Source organism: Pinus tabuliformis, chromosome 1_1 (genome assembly GCF_031772625.1).
Source record: "Pinus tabuliformis cultivar Carrire ecotype Pingquan chromosome 1_1, CPIR1, whole genome shotgun sequence".
Taxonomy (NCBI): domain Eukaryota; kingdom Viridiplantae; phylum Streptophyta; class Pinopsida; order Pinales; family Pinaceae; genus Pinus; species Pinus tabuliformis.
Genome location: NC_142297.1, coordinates 703,493,226 through 703,510,087, shown reverse-complemented (window position 1 = coordinate 703,510,087; position 16,862 = coordinate 703,493,226). Strand labels below are relative to the sequence as shown.

General features: G+C 37.9%; 1 pseudogene; it reads right to left on the bottom strand.

The window, feature by feature from the left end:
* Nucleotides 1-15,860: 15,860 nt before the first annotated feature.
* On the bottom strand, nucleotides 15,861-16,399 carry LOC149215454 (pyruvate kinase 1, cytosolic pseudogene; annotated as a pseudogene).
* Between the last annotated feature and the right edge of the window lie 463 nt (nucleotides 16,400-16,862).

Sequence of the window (16,862 nt, the reverse complement as noted above, 5' to 3'; positions counted from 1 at the left end):
TCCAGGAGCTCCACAGCAGCAACAACATCAAATGTTTAGCCACAGATACCTGCAAAATCAAAGAAACCATTAGTAGACAACAAGAGGAGGAAGAAGAATGGCATGCAAGAGATATACAAAGTAGCACCTCTGGTCTTTAACAACTGCAGCATGGCATCGAAAACACAAGTAAGTATCACGCTCGCTCGCTCATATGCATCATGTAGTCAAAAGTTGTAAGGGTTATGAGATAGTTGGTTTATAAGTGAAAAGGTGGCCAATTAACTTGGCTACCTTCGTTCAGTTAGCACATGCACAACTAGGTGTCCTCTCACATGTAGCTATAGTCAACTCAAAAACAAAGAAGGAGTAGGACAAAAATCGGTTAAAATATGGATATACGAGGTGGGAGATGATTACAAGGAGTGGGAAATAATGAGGTGGTAGTGGGGACCAACGGTCCAAAAATGGCAACGTACCTTTGTTGCTAGTACACCACCTCACCCTGAATCACCATAAGAGGAAATAAAACATCGTTCCCATGCATTCATGCATTTCACCTCCTCGAAACTCCCTCACTCAAGTCACTCTCATAACCCAAGCCACCCATCGGAAGTAAAGATCCATCGTTCTGCACAAGAATTCCTACAGGAGCTTGCACAAGAATTCCTATATGATACAGTCTACAGGATGCATAGAGATAGTCTACAAGATAGGCAGAGAAGATTTCAAGAGGGGATATCACGGGAATTGGCCACTGCAACCATTCTAAAGAGGTAGGCTCTAAAATTTCATCCCCCTTTGCAAGCAAATGAACCAGGGATACTCTAAAATTTAGTGAATTTAGCAACTGTGAGAAGTGAATTACATACACATTCAACTCTGTTTTGCACCTACATTTGAAAAATTGTGTCAACCCTCTTATTTTCTGCTCAAGCTTCACTAGCAAGATGATAGGAGGGTTTAATAGGAGAGAGCCCACAAACACTGTGAGAATCCAACAACACCCCCAAGTGCTTGAAATATTTACAAGACACAACTGGATGGGGTTTTTTGAAAAATTCACAAGGTATGATGATGAGGTGGCTCAAGAATTTGCTCACTCCCTCACTCCACACAGCAGAATCCATGCCATTGTTGTAGTAAGGGGCCTCACTATATATCTCACCCAAGAGCTCATCAGCAGGGTCACCACACTTCCCCTAGGAATTCCATGGAGAAAAGAAGACAAAGGAGATATCCAGGTGGCAAAAAGAAAATTCTTTTCAGAAGGCGAAGAACCCACTGAGGACAAAAATGGAGTAAGGACGGACAATTTGCCATACCCATGGAGTGAGGTAGGATACCAACTCATCAAATACATCTCATGTGAGGGTAGATATAGTGTTGTTTATGGCTATCATTTTAGGATCCTTGAGGAATTAAGATTTGGGGTAGAAACACCACCTCACCAAAGACTCAACATACCCTATTTCTTGTTGCAATCACTCATAGACTCTAGCAACAAAGTGAAGGAAGGGAATTCCAAACAATTGGCTCACCATGGGTTGATTAGGATCCTCATTGAAGATGCCCTCCAAAACCTCAAAATCCCTATAACATGGTCAGGCTTCAGAGGCTTGCCAGTAGAGGATGACATCAAAGCCCTCACTTATGATGTTAGTCCTATTGTCAATGGAGAGGAGGAAAAATAGGAAGAGGAAGATATAGAGCAAGATAAGGATGAGATGGATGAAGAAGAAGTTGACACAGAGGAACATGATGAAGCTGAAGAAGAAGAGGGAGAAGAAAATGAGGATGATGAAGAAACGAAGGAGGAAATTAAGGAGGAAATTGATAGAGATGATGAAGATCCACAAGAGGAAGAAGACGGGAAAAACAGAGAGGAAGAAGGCAATAAAATAGAGGGGAAAGAACATAAGGAGGAGTCACCTAGGGTGTCTCCAGAGGCCACTGAGAGAGAGGTAGCAGCTTCCCTCACTACTCTCAACACCCCAGTCAAGAAAAAAGGAAAAAGGAGGAGGCAAACCCCACTATATTTTAGAACAAGAAAGAGCACAAGAATAAAACAGGGGAAGCCACAAACATCAACAAAAATTCCTATTGAGATTGAATATTCCCTACACAAAAAGACAAAATGCCTTCCCCTAAGTCACCTATCACCTATGTAAGGAGGCCTACTACTAGATCAACTTCCTCAAAGGGTAAGTCAATCCTATAGGATCCACAACAAAATCTACAGGGAGAAAAAATAGCCCTACAAGATACTCTGCTAAATCTACAAGAGGCACAAAAATTGAAAAGAAAGGCAAGGGAGCAGAAAGAATCTAAAGAGGAAGACCCAAAGACAAAGGAACCCAGCCCCCAACCTAACCTAGACTCCTATTATCAGTTTACTGAAGGAGGCAAGGTAATGCCTCAAAAATTTTCCATCCCACTATTCTTTGGGCTTGAGAAGGAGAGGGCCAGAACACACCGATGGATGCAGATCACCAAATTAAAGGGGGTGGAAGAAATTGGGCACATGGAAGAGAAACTCAAAGAAATGGACAAAGAGCTAAGTGGCTTAAGGGACAAAGAAGCTATAATGAGAAGTCAACTTGAGAGAGAAAATGCATGGCTGAGGGGATAGCTGCAGGAAAGAGAGAAACAACTAGCATGTATGGCCAACCTCTCCTTGGAGGCAATCCAGTGTAGGATGCTAGCTAAATCCTATGCACTTTACCTCAAAGAACAATGGCTACAGATTTAGATTAAGACACTAGCATAGAGGGGAACCATGCCATTTCAGGACTGCAAGCAGTTTATTGATCTTTGTGATCAAAGAACACTAGAGGATAGGGCCAAAATGGCTGAAATTCATTTGAACAACGTTTCCCTCACATACATGAATGTTTGGGACCCTAATGCCAACCTAGGAGATCTACAATTAATGGCTTTGGATTCATGGATGAGCCATGAGGAGTCAAGAGTTGCAGAGATGAAAAGGATATTAGCCAGAGAATACAGTAAACCTCTTTTGATCAAAGTTGAACAATCAAATACCATGGCCCTCATCAGTACCCATGATTTGATTGCAAATGATCCTCAGCTGGCACCTAGATATCTTGCTGCCGAAGAGCAAGCAATTTAACATTTTGAGGAATGTTTAGGCTACTAGGAGATGATAGTATACATGCTTTCATAAGGAGTTGGAACACACTACCACACAGCTTGAAGATAAGAGAATATCACTCCCCTCAAAGGTTGAGAGAGGCATCAACAAGACACCTATGTATAATCAATCTATGCAAAGGTTGAAGGTCAATTGGATAGGCCTAAAATTCAATCCACCACCACTCTTAGGGATGCTAGAAGGGAGAAAAGAATAAGGAGAAAAGAGGTAGTGGGAAGAAGTAGAAAAGAAAGCAGGCTTCTATGAACAAGAAGAAGAGACCACAACAGAGGCATGGGATGTCAGAGAGGCTACCAGAGCCATGAAGGATATGAATATTGACTAAGTTGCTCAGAGGATGAGCAACACTTTCAGTAGGGGGTGATGATGAGCCTCATCATTGGGTAATTATATGGGCCTTAATTAAGCTAGGAGGTGCATTTAATGCGGGATTAAAGGATAAAAGCAAGGAATTTTGGCAAAGTCCAAGGTCAAAAATTGAATGGGACAAGGGAGAGGGATTATAGGGGGTAAATCCTCCTCATTTACTACCCCTCCATTCAAATATTCCTCCATTAGCTCGGAGTGCAAACAACCAAACCATGAGGACTAGAAGGCAGCCGAGCAAGTGAAAGACAAAGCACCAGTTTATCTCATGTTTGGGAGCCAAGCATCCCTAATTTTAAGGAAGTCATTGGAGACTTCATATGTATAAGTAGAGAGGCCTAGGACCTTAGTAGGATTCAGATTTTTGATTGTAAAACTCTACTTTACTTTCGAGCTGCAATACATGTGACAATTTTTTATGTAATCCATTGTTTTGGTAATAAGAATGAGTTTTGTTTTGAGCTAGCACTAAGTTGACTAAGAGGGCTGAAGCTCTTGGGTTAGGGCCCAACCCTAGTAGCCAAGGCTCCTCTTTATTGTACATGTATTCTAGTATAGATTGATAGTTCAATTGTTCATTTGCTTAGTAGATGCATTTCCATTACAACAATGTAGATTACATTGGCTGTGTGACAGTTTGTTTCCATTTGTGCCTTCTTTCAAATAGAAGGCTAGCAAGGAGAAAAATGGATCACCATAAGGTTGTAAGTAGGGGTCTTAGCCTCCCTTCTTCCCTCTAGGACCATGACTTGAGGAAGGGACCCTTAAGTAGCCCCAAAAATACAGATTTCTAGTTCTTGCATGAGCTTTGGAGTTTTTTGTCTGTGATTCAGTATTTGGTTCATGTTGCAAGGAAGATTTCATTGTCATCTTTTTCCATCTCCATTTCTGCAATAAGATCTCACTCATGCTTTCATTCCATTCAACAACTTTCTTCATGCATAACATAGGCAATTGATTCATGCTTTTCTAGTTTATGAAAATGTATCTTGTTGCATAGTTCTTGGAAGACACACATGTTTTAAGCAGAGCAGGTACTTCAAGAGGAGACCCAAACTTCATCACCAGCAACCACCTTCCACTTCATCCACCTTATCCATCTCTTATTCCACCATCACGCTCACTAGGTTTTTTATCATTTTTCATTGAAATTCCCCTAGATACATTGAGCGAATCTAGCCATATCTTATCTTGGATATTGACTCCTGAGTGCTCCTAGACCTTCTAACACCCCATTCCACTCATCACACACCTTTCCCAAGCTTCCCAACACCTCCAACACCTCACAATTAGCTCTCGATCATATCCTGTAGGTTTCCTATAATTCCTACAGGATCATCCTGCAGGTTTCTACTACATCCTGTAGGTTTTCCTGAAACGGACTATTTTGAGGCCGAATTGATGGGGAACCTCTAGGAAGTGACAAAAAGCCTCCTGGGACCCTTCCACACCATCCATCCACTCCATAAACCTTCTAGCCATCCTTAATCACCTTCCATCCACTTGTCACATCCACTTATCATTGTAGAGGTGTTTATCCAAAATATTCTCCTTGTAGTTAATGGCCCACTATTTGAAGTAGTACTATTTCTTCTGCCTGGTTATTCTTTTGTTGCTTTTTCCATGACAAAGATGTTCCTTGCACTTCTTTCTTTAAAGGGTGTTGAATTCTCATTGTATATAATACCTTGATCATGGATAAACCAGAAAGAGGGTTTTCAGCAATGAAAATGAGATCTCGTGCTGACAGACCATTAATCCCCTCTTTTTTGTCTTCGACTTCTGTTATCAAGTTTTCATCTACTTCATTGGCATTCCCTGCACTAGGCTCAACCTTGGCAAGCTTTTTACTAGTTAGACCTCTGTAACAACTTGATATAAATTTATAAAGCACAAACTAGGCTTCTATAAAGGACTTTGTATCGTAAATTAGATGTTCATACTAGTTTCTAGGCACAAAATCAGATCTTTGTAATACTACTAGACATAAAAGAGATGTCTTTATTATTTAACATTTTGATTATTGTTGGGCATAAAATTAGAGCTCTAAATCTAATCGCTAGCATGTAAGCATGTAGTTCAAGGTGCTATATCTATTGGTTAGGCATGAAAAATAGAGGATAGAGCTCTTAACAAAATTGATGGACATGTAAAATGTTGTTTTGGACTCTAAACAAATGTTGAGCATAAAATAATGCAGAATGAAATTTTGTGACGTCATAGGGCATAGAACATAACTAAAATGACATTTTTAGTAATTCACAAGGTAATGCCAAAACACATGACAGATATGTAACCAAAATTTCGAAGTATGCAGAATGTAATTTAGGCCTTCATATTGATATGTTGGACAGAAAATTGCAATTCATACCCTTACTGTAACCATTCCATGATTCTCAATGATTTGAGACATCAATGAGGCAAAGGGGAAACTACCAAACTTGTTGAAGCTTAGACACAAAAATTATTGAAAACCTAGATAGAGCCTCTAATCACAAGGCTTTGATACCAATGGATATGGTATAGATATCCTAAATTGACAAGGAGAAAGATTCAAGGAACATGCTCATGAAAATACATAACTATAATATTTTTGTTAAATCTCAACTTACAGGTATACTTGAAAAGAAAACATCATGTATGCTTGCTTGGAAGAAAAGAGTTGTTTTTATAAGAAAAGGCCTTTCTTAGATAAATGACAACTTACACAATCAATAAAAGAATCTTTAGATAAGCTACAACTTACAAGTTACACAGATGAGATTTCCATTCCATTAAAAGATGAACTCAAGTAAAATACCCACAAAGGATAAAAAATACTACAATACAGAACAACTGAGATCAAATTAAATCTATATCACAAGAAGAGAAATTTAACTCCATGGTGCTCATAAAACTCCCATTCAAATTTTCCTCATATGGCCAGTTTTCATGATCCATCCAATTTAGCAGCTCAAACAAGGTTAATCTTTGATGTGTTACAAATCATAAGCTCCCGTAACTCTTATTGGCCATGCCATAGAATTAAATGGCACTTTAATTTTGCAAACAAGTAATACTTGTAAAGTAAAAAGACTACAAATACAATCCAAATTTAAGCTTGCACTCTAAACTTGGCCATAAGAAAATAAAAAAAATATATGAAACAAAATCCAATAATATTCTCCTTAGGATGCACAAATAACACAGGAAAAAAAAATTGGGTTTTATCCAAAATGTTCCCGACATTGGCTAAGCAATGAAAGAAGCATATGTAGATGTTGAAACAAATCTATAAATGCTTGATAGTAGTTTGATACAAAGCTTTTATGTTCACAAGTAGATTCTAGATAAATGACTAGAATAGTAGGAAAGAAATTAGCTACTTTATACTAAGAGGTGATTTATTGGTTCTTGGGTGGAATGTCATTTGTTTCAAACCATAGGAAAAAAATGGTTTTCTGAAATTTCTAAATTATTAGCTGCATGCTAATCTCTGGTCATATGTTAAAAGTACATTTTCCCTAGGAAAGTTGAAGCGTTTCGAACATATTTCTCTATTTTTCCTTTTGAAGGAATATTGTGGTTGGATTTGTTTCAAATTTTGGGAATAAGTTGAACTTTTAAGTGTGATTGGGTATGTGTGATGTAGAATACAACAATTTGTTCCTTTGAAGAAAGGACCAATGTACCTTTTGCATAAGACACACTCTTGAAAGATAGTCTATGGTGTTGGAATTATGAATTATGTGTTGTCCTTGATGGAAACCTACCTAATGAATGGAAACCTACTTGATGAGTTACTCCTTGATCAAAATCAACTTGACAAAAATGTAAACAAGATGTGTCTACAGATGTGACTGAGTGTTTTGTCAAAGGCATAGACATTCAGAGGCAAAGGAATGATAAAGTTGAAATTTCAAGAAGTATACACTGGTTCTGTTAAGAAAACTCACGTACACACATGAGTATGAAGAAGACAATGCATGTACAGTTTCTGCGGCATGGTATCCTAAATACCAAAGGTCCTTACCATGGTATTTCCCTATGGTATTGAGCCCAGTAATGGATGTTTTGATCCCATCTAAGAAAAAAATTAGCTGGAGTATGGTTTTGACCTGTGGTATTGAATAAGGGCTAAGGTATATAAGGAGATGAAGATCAAAGTGATAAGGGTGTGCAAGTGATGAATATCTTATGAGGAAGTTAGATTTGAAGAAAATATTCATGTAATGGGCTATTGATGTTTTTCTTGATCTAAAACTAAGTATGCACCCAGGAATTTGATGATGGATCAGATCCAATAGATGTGAGATGATAATCTTGATTATGAAGTGATTTGATCTGTGTTCATAGTATCTTGATGCATGATTTTTCTGTCTATGCTGAGATCTGGGTATGTCTAAAGTTTTGTGTTATAGCAAAGATTTGAATTAGAAATTGCATGTCTGTACATGGGATTTATAGCCTGCAAGGCACATACACACACGACTGTGTTACTAGTAAGTTTCATACACACAGGTTTGTCTCCTAAAAAGTACGTATACACACGGATATGCTTTGAGGAAAGTATGTACATAAAGTAGGGTTTTGATGAGAAGGATGTCTGATTAGTTTATTCAATCTTAATTTATTTTTATTATCAGTAAATGAAGTATTTTTTATGATATTGGCTTAAATAATGATGTTTTGATTATGAAATAACTGATTTACATATGTTTTTTTTTTCTCAATTGGACTAATTCTATTAAGCAAAAATATGGTACAAGAGGGTACATTCATGAGAAACAGAAAACCGGCAACCGGAAATGATAGGACTATCAACCTCGGTTCCGGAGAAGGTGTAAAACAAACAAGGAGCTACAACATGAGGCTGGGAGCCAGAAGAAACATTGACTTCTATCCTGAGAGGGTAGAGGCCTCAAAACAAATCTTTTTCCCTTTCCTTTTTTGATTTCGACCCAACCATGTTGAGGTGGATGAGCCATAACAATTTGAAGATTGGGGCTCTCGTCAGGGGAGCCCTCCTTTTCTGAATTAGAGGATGCGGACAAATGGGCGCGTTTCTGAGCAGTGGCTGTGTCGGAGGAAGGCGCCGGACCATCAGTGGAAGGAACCACGAAGTTAGGGGCCTGATTCTGTTCTTCATCACTATCTTCATCTTCAGAGCTGGAGGAATCCGAATCCACAACTGGAGGTGGAGAGCAAGGCGCCCATCGTTTGGATTTGGGCTTGGAGACGTTGGCCTTATTCTTTTTTGCCGGACGAGATGGGCAGGTGTTCTGCAAATGCCCAGATTGGTGGCAATGGCGGCAACGAAATGCGGTATTCTCGTAATCCAATGTCTGGGTCCAGACAAAGTCATTTATCTTGAGATTGATCTGTTCTGGAAGTCCTTTGCTTAAGTTTAACTCCACACATATTCTTGCATATGAGTAGAGACCTTTAGATTCCCGCCATAAATCTCCGCTAATGAAGGTGCCCAAGGTATTGCCTATAGCTCTAAAGACACGAGTGTTCCATAGGTGGGCCGGTAAGTTTGGAAGCCTGATCCATACAGGGGTCTTGGTAATGACTGCAGTAGCTGGATCAAAGTCAGGGAACCAAGAAGTCATGAAGAGCCCTGCAGTTCCCATGAACCAAGGACCCTCTTCTAAGGCCTTTTCATAATGCTTACTGTTATCAAATAGAACAATGAAGTACCCTTTTGAACAAAAAAAGATCTTACAATGATGTGTCCAATTTGCATGGATCCATGCATAGAGGTCCTGAGATCGCGGCCACAGTCCATTAAATCTGCAAATGATGGCTCTTTCTGTAAGTTCTTGAAGTTGGGTTGCCAGATCTTCATGGGCGAGTTTAGCAAAAGGAACTTCTTCAATCTTGTCAACCAAGAAGGCCTTAGATTTAAGGGCTTTCGGGGGTTTGGGATTCTCAGAATAGACTGCATCTTTGTATGAGAAGGGCCGAGCAGATGATGACTGTCCCACTGCACCTCCTCTCAGACGAAGGGTTACCACCATAGAACTGTTCCTGGAAATGCTGTAAGAAGAGAGAGGAAGAGGGTCTTCAAGTTGTTTACCTTGAAAGAGAAGTCATTGAAAGCTTGATGGGATCCCCATCCGGCGTTCTAGATTCAGTTTGAGTTCTTGCACCAGATCTGAAGGTCTGACCCATTGCATGATGGTTCTGCCTGTAGGCTGAGAAATTTGGATCTGAAAGGGATCAGAGATGAGCCTTGACCTCTTGCCAGGGCTTCTTATGCTTCCCAGATCAGATCTGCCATGGCTATTTCCCATCCGGGGAGTCGGACTTGCAAGATCCTGGCCGATCTGTTTGTTGAGAAATTTCTTGACATCTCGTTCAGGCATTTCGTCAAACAGTTCGCATGCGATTTCAACATCGCCGGCAGAAGGAAGCGCTGGATGATTTTTCTTGAAAACCGGAGAAAGCCACTTAACGGCGCCCTGAGTGATCAGACGGGAGGCCGGATCGACGATCCTCGAGAACCAGGTATTGCCGCTCCCTCTGTTATCAGCGGCTGCCGCTGCCGCTCTGACAGCGGCGGGTGCATGGCGTCCAGTCTGCGGGCGCTCATATGGGGTGCTGTTCTTGCGGCCCAAGTGGGAGGGGCGAAGCTTGCCGTCTGCGCCACTGCCTTCGAATGGCCGTCGATCCTCCACCTTCGCCATGTGACCCTGAGACCTGTAGTCGGATGGATCCTTTCGAGGGTTCGAAGCTCCGTTAATAACACAACAAATAACTGATTTACATATGTTGAGGATACTTGATTTTTGTAATTAAAGTTCAGTGAAGGTTCTATGGCTATTTCAGAATGATATAGTGGTTATGTGTATGACACAGTGTTTAGTTCAAGATGACAGTGGTTCACTTTTAGAAATCACTGGTTTAAGATCTATAAGCATGTATGTTTCATGGAAAGCATGTACACAAGCAGGTCTGCTACTGTAAAGTAGCACATATATTTTCACATATGGTTAATTAGGGTTTGCAGTAATAGAATATGGTTTCTATGATGTGTAGTATGTTGATTAGTATTTTGGCTATATTGATATGATTGTTTTGGTTGTTTAAGTTTGGGTTTTAGTTGATTGGTTGAGTTTTAGTTGATTTGGTTGATTCAGTGATTGTGTTTTAGTGATTGGTCTGTTATGTTGGTTAAGTGATTGGTTGGTTCAATGGTTGAGTTACAAAGATAAGTTTCATTTTTTATGTTTGGTTTTGAGCTTAATGTTGGTAGTGGGTCTAGTATGAAAATTTGATGAAACATGGCCTATAAGTTGTGATGTGTTGAAGCATGTGAATCCAGTATGAAAATTTATGAAATGTGGTCCTTGGAGGTGTTGAAGGTTGGAGCCTTCAATGAGGGAGTTGAAGCTTCCTTCCAGTGGTAGCTGGTAAATTGGATCAAGGGGTTGGAGCTCTCTTCCAGTGGGTGCTGGAAAATGAGTGAATGATGTAGCCTTCTAGTGGTAGGTGTTTGTGTACTGGTATGATTCTATGCTAGTACAAGATTGTAAAATATTTTTTTATATTAAAAAGAAGACAAAGACAACAGTAGCAGGAGGTTTTTTCCCACATTTAGTTTCCATCTTAAATCCCTGTGTTCATGTGTGTTGATTATGTGAGATGGCTTATTTTGTTATTACTACACATGGCTACTATTTATATAATGTTGAATGAAGTATTTATTTACTGGTTTAAGATAAATAGAAGATGAATTAACTAAAAAGTAACTTTACTAGATTACGCTAGTTTTCATAAAAACAGAAGCGTACACATGCGGGTTCCCTTCAGTAAAGTCACATACAGAGATTAGCATATGAAATTAAAAATTTTAATGATTTGAAAATACTGATTCACCCCCCCCCCCCCCCCCCCCCCCCCAAAGTAATTTTTCCCAACAATTGGTATCGGAGCCGGTCCTTTTGCAGCAACTTGATTGCTTGAAGGAGATCTGTTAATATGAGTAGTCATGAAGAAGTATTTTACATCAGACCTCCTATATTTAATGGTACTAACTTTATCTTTTGGAAAGTTGGGATGAGAGCATACTTGCAGGCACTAAGAGCTGATGTAGGGGAAATTGTTGAAAGTGGATATCAATATCCAACCTCTATTCCTTTAGATACTGCAAGAAATAAGTAGTATGAAACCAATGCAAAAGTTCTAAATTCCATCTCGGGAAGTATGAAAGAATCTGAGTTTGTGAAGGTAATGCAACTAAACACAACAAAGGGAATGTGGGATAAGATTATCAAAAGTTATGTGGGTGACACTAAGGTAAAAAGTGATAAACGTCAAACATTCAGAAAACAATATGAGACATTGAAAATGCATGATGATGAAAGAATTGCAACATTTTTTCTTAGAGTAGATGAAATTGTTAATTTCATGAGAAATATTGGTGAAGAAATCAAAGATGCTACTATTATTTAAAAGATTTTGATAACTTTGACTCCGAAGTTTGACTCCAAAGTCTTTGCTATTGAAGAAATGCAAGATTTAAAAAGTATCACACTTGATCAACTCCATGGAATATTGACATCATTCAAGATGAGGAAAGGTGGTCCTTCAAACATGAGAGAAGCATCCTTCAAATCTACTGCAAAAGGAAAAGAAAAAGGAGGAATCAGGTTATGTATCAGAAGAAGAAGAGGCAAACTTCGTAAAGAAACTCCAAGTGGGTACTAGAAGATTCAGAGCTAAGATTCATTTCAAATGTTTTGCTTGTGGTCTGGTTTGGTCATTATGCTCTTAAGTGTCCCTATAAAGAAAATCAGGAGAAAGGAAAAGAAGCTACAAAATTAAATAGGAAGAGATTTGAAAACGAGAGAACTTTTTATACACATGAAGATAGTGATGGTATTTCAAATGGTGAAGATGGTGAGTCTGATCAAGATTTCCACTTATGGAATTTGAAGATAAAAGTAATAATGAGTTTTATGGCCTAGAAGAAAAGGATACTTTTATTGAAAACATTGACAAGAATATATCAGATGTAGTGACAATTACAGATGTTATAAAATATTCAAGTTTGGGAGAAACCCACTTTTTATTGATCAAGAATGAAGAAGATGAAGCATCATCAGGTATGGGTTTTTGTTCAAAATGTGATATATTTTCTTGTCTATGCAACAATGATAGTCATGATGAAAGTGAAACCACTGAGCTTGCACTTATGGGTAAAAGTGAAAGTAAACACTCTAAAGAGAAAAAATATTAAAAAATGATGCCTCTTGAAGCAACAAATCAAAGCAAGTTAGAATCAATGGACAATACAGATGTTCCTATGCTAAGCTAAGATAATTATCAACAATACAAAGAAAATATGAAGGACAATCTAATGAATCTCAATATCTGGAATCTACACCATGTTTCCTCCATTAGATAAGGAATTACAAAAGAATAGTAAGGCTTTGAGTAACAAATTTTGTAGCATATCTGATTCAATATTGAAAGAGTTTATGCATTATACTATTGAAAAAAAAGTGTGGGATAAGCTACAAGAAATACATGAAGAAGTCCTAGGTAATCGTATATCTAACAATGTGTCCAAAATAACATATGGAGTTTCTAATTCAAAAGAAGACAAGTTAGAATTTTTTTTTGATCTTAGAACAAAACTTGATCTTGCTTTGAAAAATATTGTTAATCTTAACAATAAGTTGTAGGCTTATGATAACAAGGATCATGTTGGTATGGTATCTAACCAATATTGTGAAGGTCTTGATGCTGAAGTCGTCTCTCTAAGAGAAGATCTTGAAAAATCAGATAAGTAGAATGAATAACTACTTCAAGAATTTCAAGAACAAGAAAATGGGTTGAAGGAAGAGATTCTGAAATTAAAGCAACAAATGGAGGAAGGAAGTGTTGTACATATTTCCTGTAGGCAATCCTTGGCTGCAAAAACTATGCTAGGAAACCAACTCGACCAATCTTTAGGATCAAGTTGGCCCTTGAATCAGAGGGGGCTCCCTTAATTGTTACAAGGTTTTTTTAACGTTGTTCACCTCTCACTGAACAATAGCCTTTGAAGCATAATGTTCAGAGTTATGGTTTTAATTGGTGGTTGTTGGCGATCAATGACAATCCCTATTCATGATTAAAGGCCTCTTTCATAGGGTCCCTTGTCAAAGTGTCAGCTTCCAACCTGACATAGTGACTTAGCTTTTCAATGATTATGATAGAAGAATGTAAGGAGATTCCTAATAATTGAGCAGTTAGCCTGACTAATTAACAACTAGGGAAATTTGGATGCATGTAGAATAATTCTATATCCCAAAAAAATATATTTAGGATAAGATAGAAGGACAAACAATAATTAGTTCAAAGAAGAGCTAACTCAAACAGACAGTCCAATATACTAATCTCTTTAAGAAATTATTAATTTGTAGGGGATTATTGGTTTGTAGATTTCTGTGGAGTGGTTTCTGAGAGATTGAATTCGGATATTCCACAGTGTTCATCATTCCATCAGTGTTGTAGGGGATTTCAGATAGATTGAAACTCAATCTATTCTTACATAAATCTTCTATAATACTTTTAACATGTGCAGAAAAAAATTTATGGAAAAACTAGAAAGACATACTAGAAACAAAAATTTTGTCATAAATTGGAGCCAGAAGGCTTTCATTAGAAATCCTATAATAGAAGCTATTACAAAGTCAAAAGCCTTGGCATAAAAATCCAACCCTTGTTTATTACAAATAAAAGAATATATAGGAAAACCTGAAGCTGAACCTTCAGCGGCTGTTACAAGCTTTTAGGGATCAAATCCTAACAATAAACTAAAGATAAAACAATTTAATAATAGTCTGCAAGAAATTTGGAACTGTTTGCAAATTCTCTGCCTTAAAATCTGGAAAGTTGTTGCAAAGTGTCTCAAGTTGTAGGTATTACTGGAGTGGTTAAAATCATCTTCAAAAGTTGTAGGTACTACCAGCTATGGTCCTTTGGATGCTAAAAAAAAAAGTCAAAAGATCTGCCACTAAATGTTGTAGCTGATTTTGAGCGTAGAAAATCTCATCCTCTTCCTGTTTATTTGGTCATTGTTTGACTTGTTGATTGGATGCCTAATGATACTCATTGTCATTCGAATGCCACACTTGAACTTTTTTGCTATTTTGTAACTAGAATATGGATATATGTTCACCAAATTCACAATACTTTGCCAGAAAACGAGGAGGGGCTCCATTTGCTGCCAGGTATTCATTTATGCCTCATTTTAGCTAAAATGTGCCAAGAAATCTAGATTTGACAATTACGCTATCAAATGATTGGTTTGCTAGCTTGTGTTTTAATTACTTCAACCCCCTCTTGTCCTTGAGTCTCAAATGAGAACTATTGCAATAACTGCTTCGAAATCTGAGGGAAAAATAGATTTTCAAGAGATCCATTCTCAATCTCCAATTTCACTAAATTATTCATTTTGGCAATATATGTCTATATTTTAACATTGTCCTCCCTGGTTATAGATTTTAATTAAGGGACCTATGTCTCATTAGCAACATTCTGAATGTTAGTTTTGCAGAGCTTTAACACCACTGTCCAAGTAGATAAGTTGATGCCATGCCTACAAGTTCGTAGGTTATTTCAAATATGACCGAGGATGGTAAACTATAGAGTCTCGACCAAATTCTCCATATAAACAAGCTCTAATAGAATGCCCCATCTCAGGGAAACTGCAATGCAAGTAATTGTCGTAGCAACCATCTGCCGCAATTTTGTTGTTACAAGTTTAAGATTTTCAATAATGTCAGAGCAAGTGTTGAATTTCAAACCCTCAATGAATTGGAAATGCATCTCACCAATTTAATATCAGAATCACTCTCCATATTATCAATATGTGCTGGCTTACTAGCACAATCTTCAACAATTTGTTGCAACTTATAACTTCACCCCAGAGATAGATAATACATTATCTGAAATTACTTTCTCTTTTACTCCAAATTTAGTCTGACGTTGCATATATTCTGTGCAATTGCTGAAACTATCAAAATTAGCAAAGTTCCCAAAGCTACAAGGACTAAGCACCATTCTAGTAGCATCCCAATGACAAGAGTAACAATATCAGCTATTGCATTCTAAATAAAAGTTGAAAGTCGGTTGCTAAAAGCAGCAGGAACAAAGGTGGCATTATTTTCAAAATGCATATACAAAGCATCTGCACTTTTCTTTTCATCGTTAAACCAACCAACTTCATTGTGCAATATTTCTGAGAACATCATTCTTTGAACACGCTCTCTCATTTTTCTCTCATAATACCAAAGTAGAAGTGCTGCAAAAAAAATTTGCAACTACAGTTACCCCATACATGCATGAGATTTCTTGGCGCCACTTATTTACTTCTTGCCTTCTGTGCCTCTGCATAGATTTTTCCCACTATTGATATGGTATCAATAGGGTATAGTCCTTGAAAAGTTTCTGCCCCTAGAAGTATTCCATATATTCCTGCCACATCAGTTCCTTGAGCACGAGCTTGCCTTAGATTATCATTGATACTGTCAACCACACCAGTGATAATAGAAGGTTTTCCATCCCGTTACACTTGTAAACAGTAGCTTTGTGAAATAAAATACCTTCTCTTGTGGAAGATCGATCCCCAAATTTCCAGGAGAAAGAATGATACCGTCTTCTTCTTGCAAAATCTCGTCGAAGTGTTTAAAAATTATATGATTTCATCTTAGCAAATATCTGTGTCTGGTGAAGATCACCAAGCTTAGAAAGGTAAGCACGAGTTTGTCTAACACCTTCTGCATGGCAATTATATGACAATGAACTAAAGTTCATCTTGTTCTTTACTCCCCAGGTTTAAATGACATGCTTGTCTGGATCACTTAGTGTATGTCGATCAATGCGAACTTGTGAGCCATGCATCATAAAGAAGGAACCAACAAGCGTAGTCATGTTTTTCACAAGACAAACCACATCTTGACATTTCACTTCTGTAACTTCGAGCCACACAGAAGTAATTTCGTTTCCAGTGAAAAGGTATTGACCAACGCATATTGTGTTGCCTTACTTCACCGCCTAGACAAATCCTGCATAGTTCATTGGTAAAACTTTTGATGAGGCTTCTCTCCTAGAATCTAGGATCAAAGTCACAAAAGCATTAGCTTCCAGTTCAATATGTGTCCCATTCTTATTGAAAAACTACAACTATGGACCCAGTGTATCCAGCATGATCTGCTTCATCATTTTGAAAAGGAGAGTATCCTTGGAAAACAGAGGTACCCCTAATCGCATCATTTTTTTTTCTATACAGGAAATTTTAGGCAAAACGCTGAATAAACTATAAAAGAGTGACAACAATAGTTGTTTTCATTCAAAAAAAAAAAAA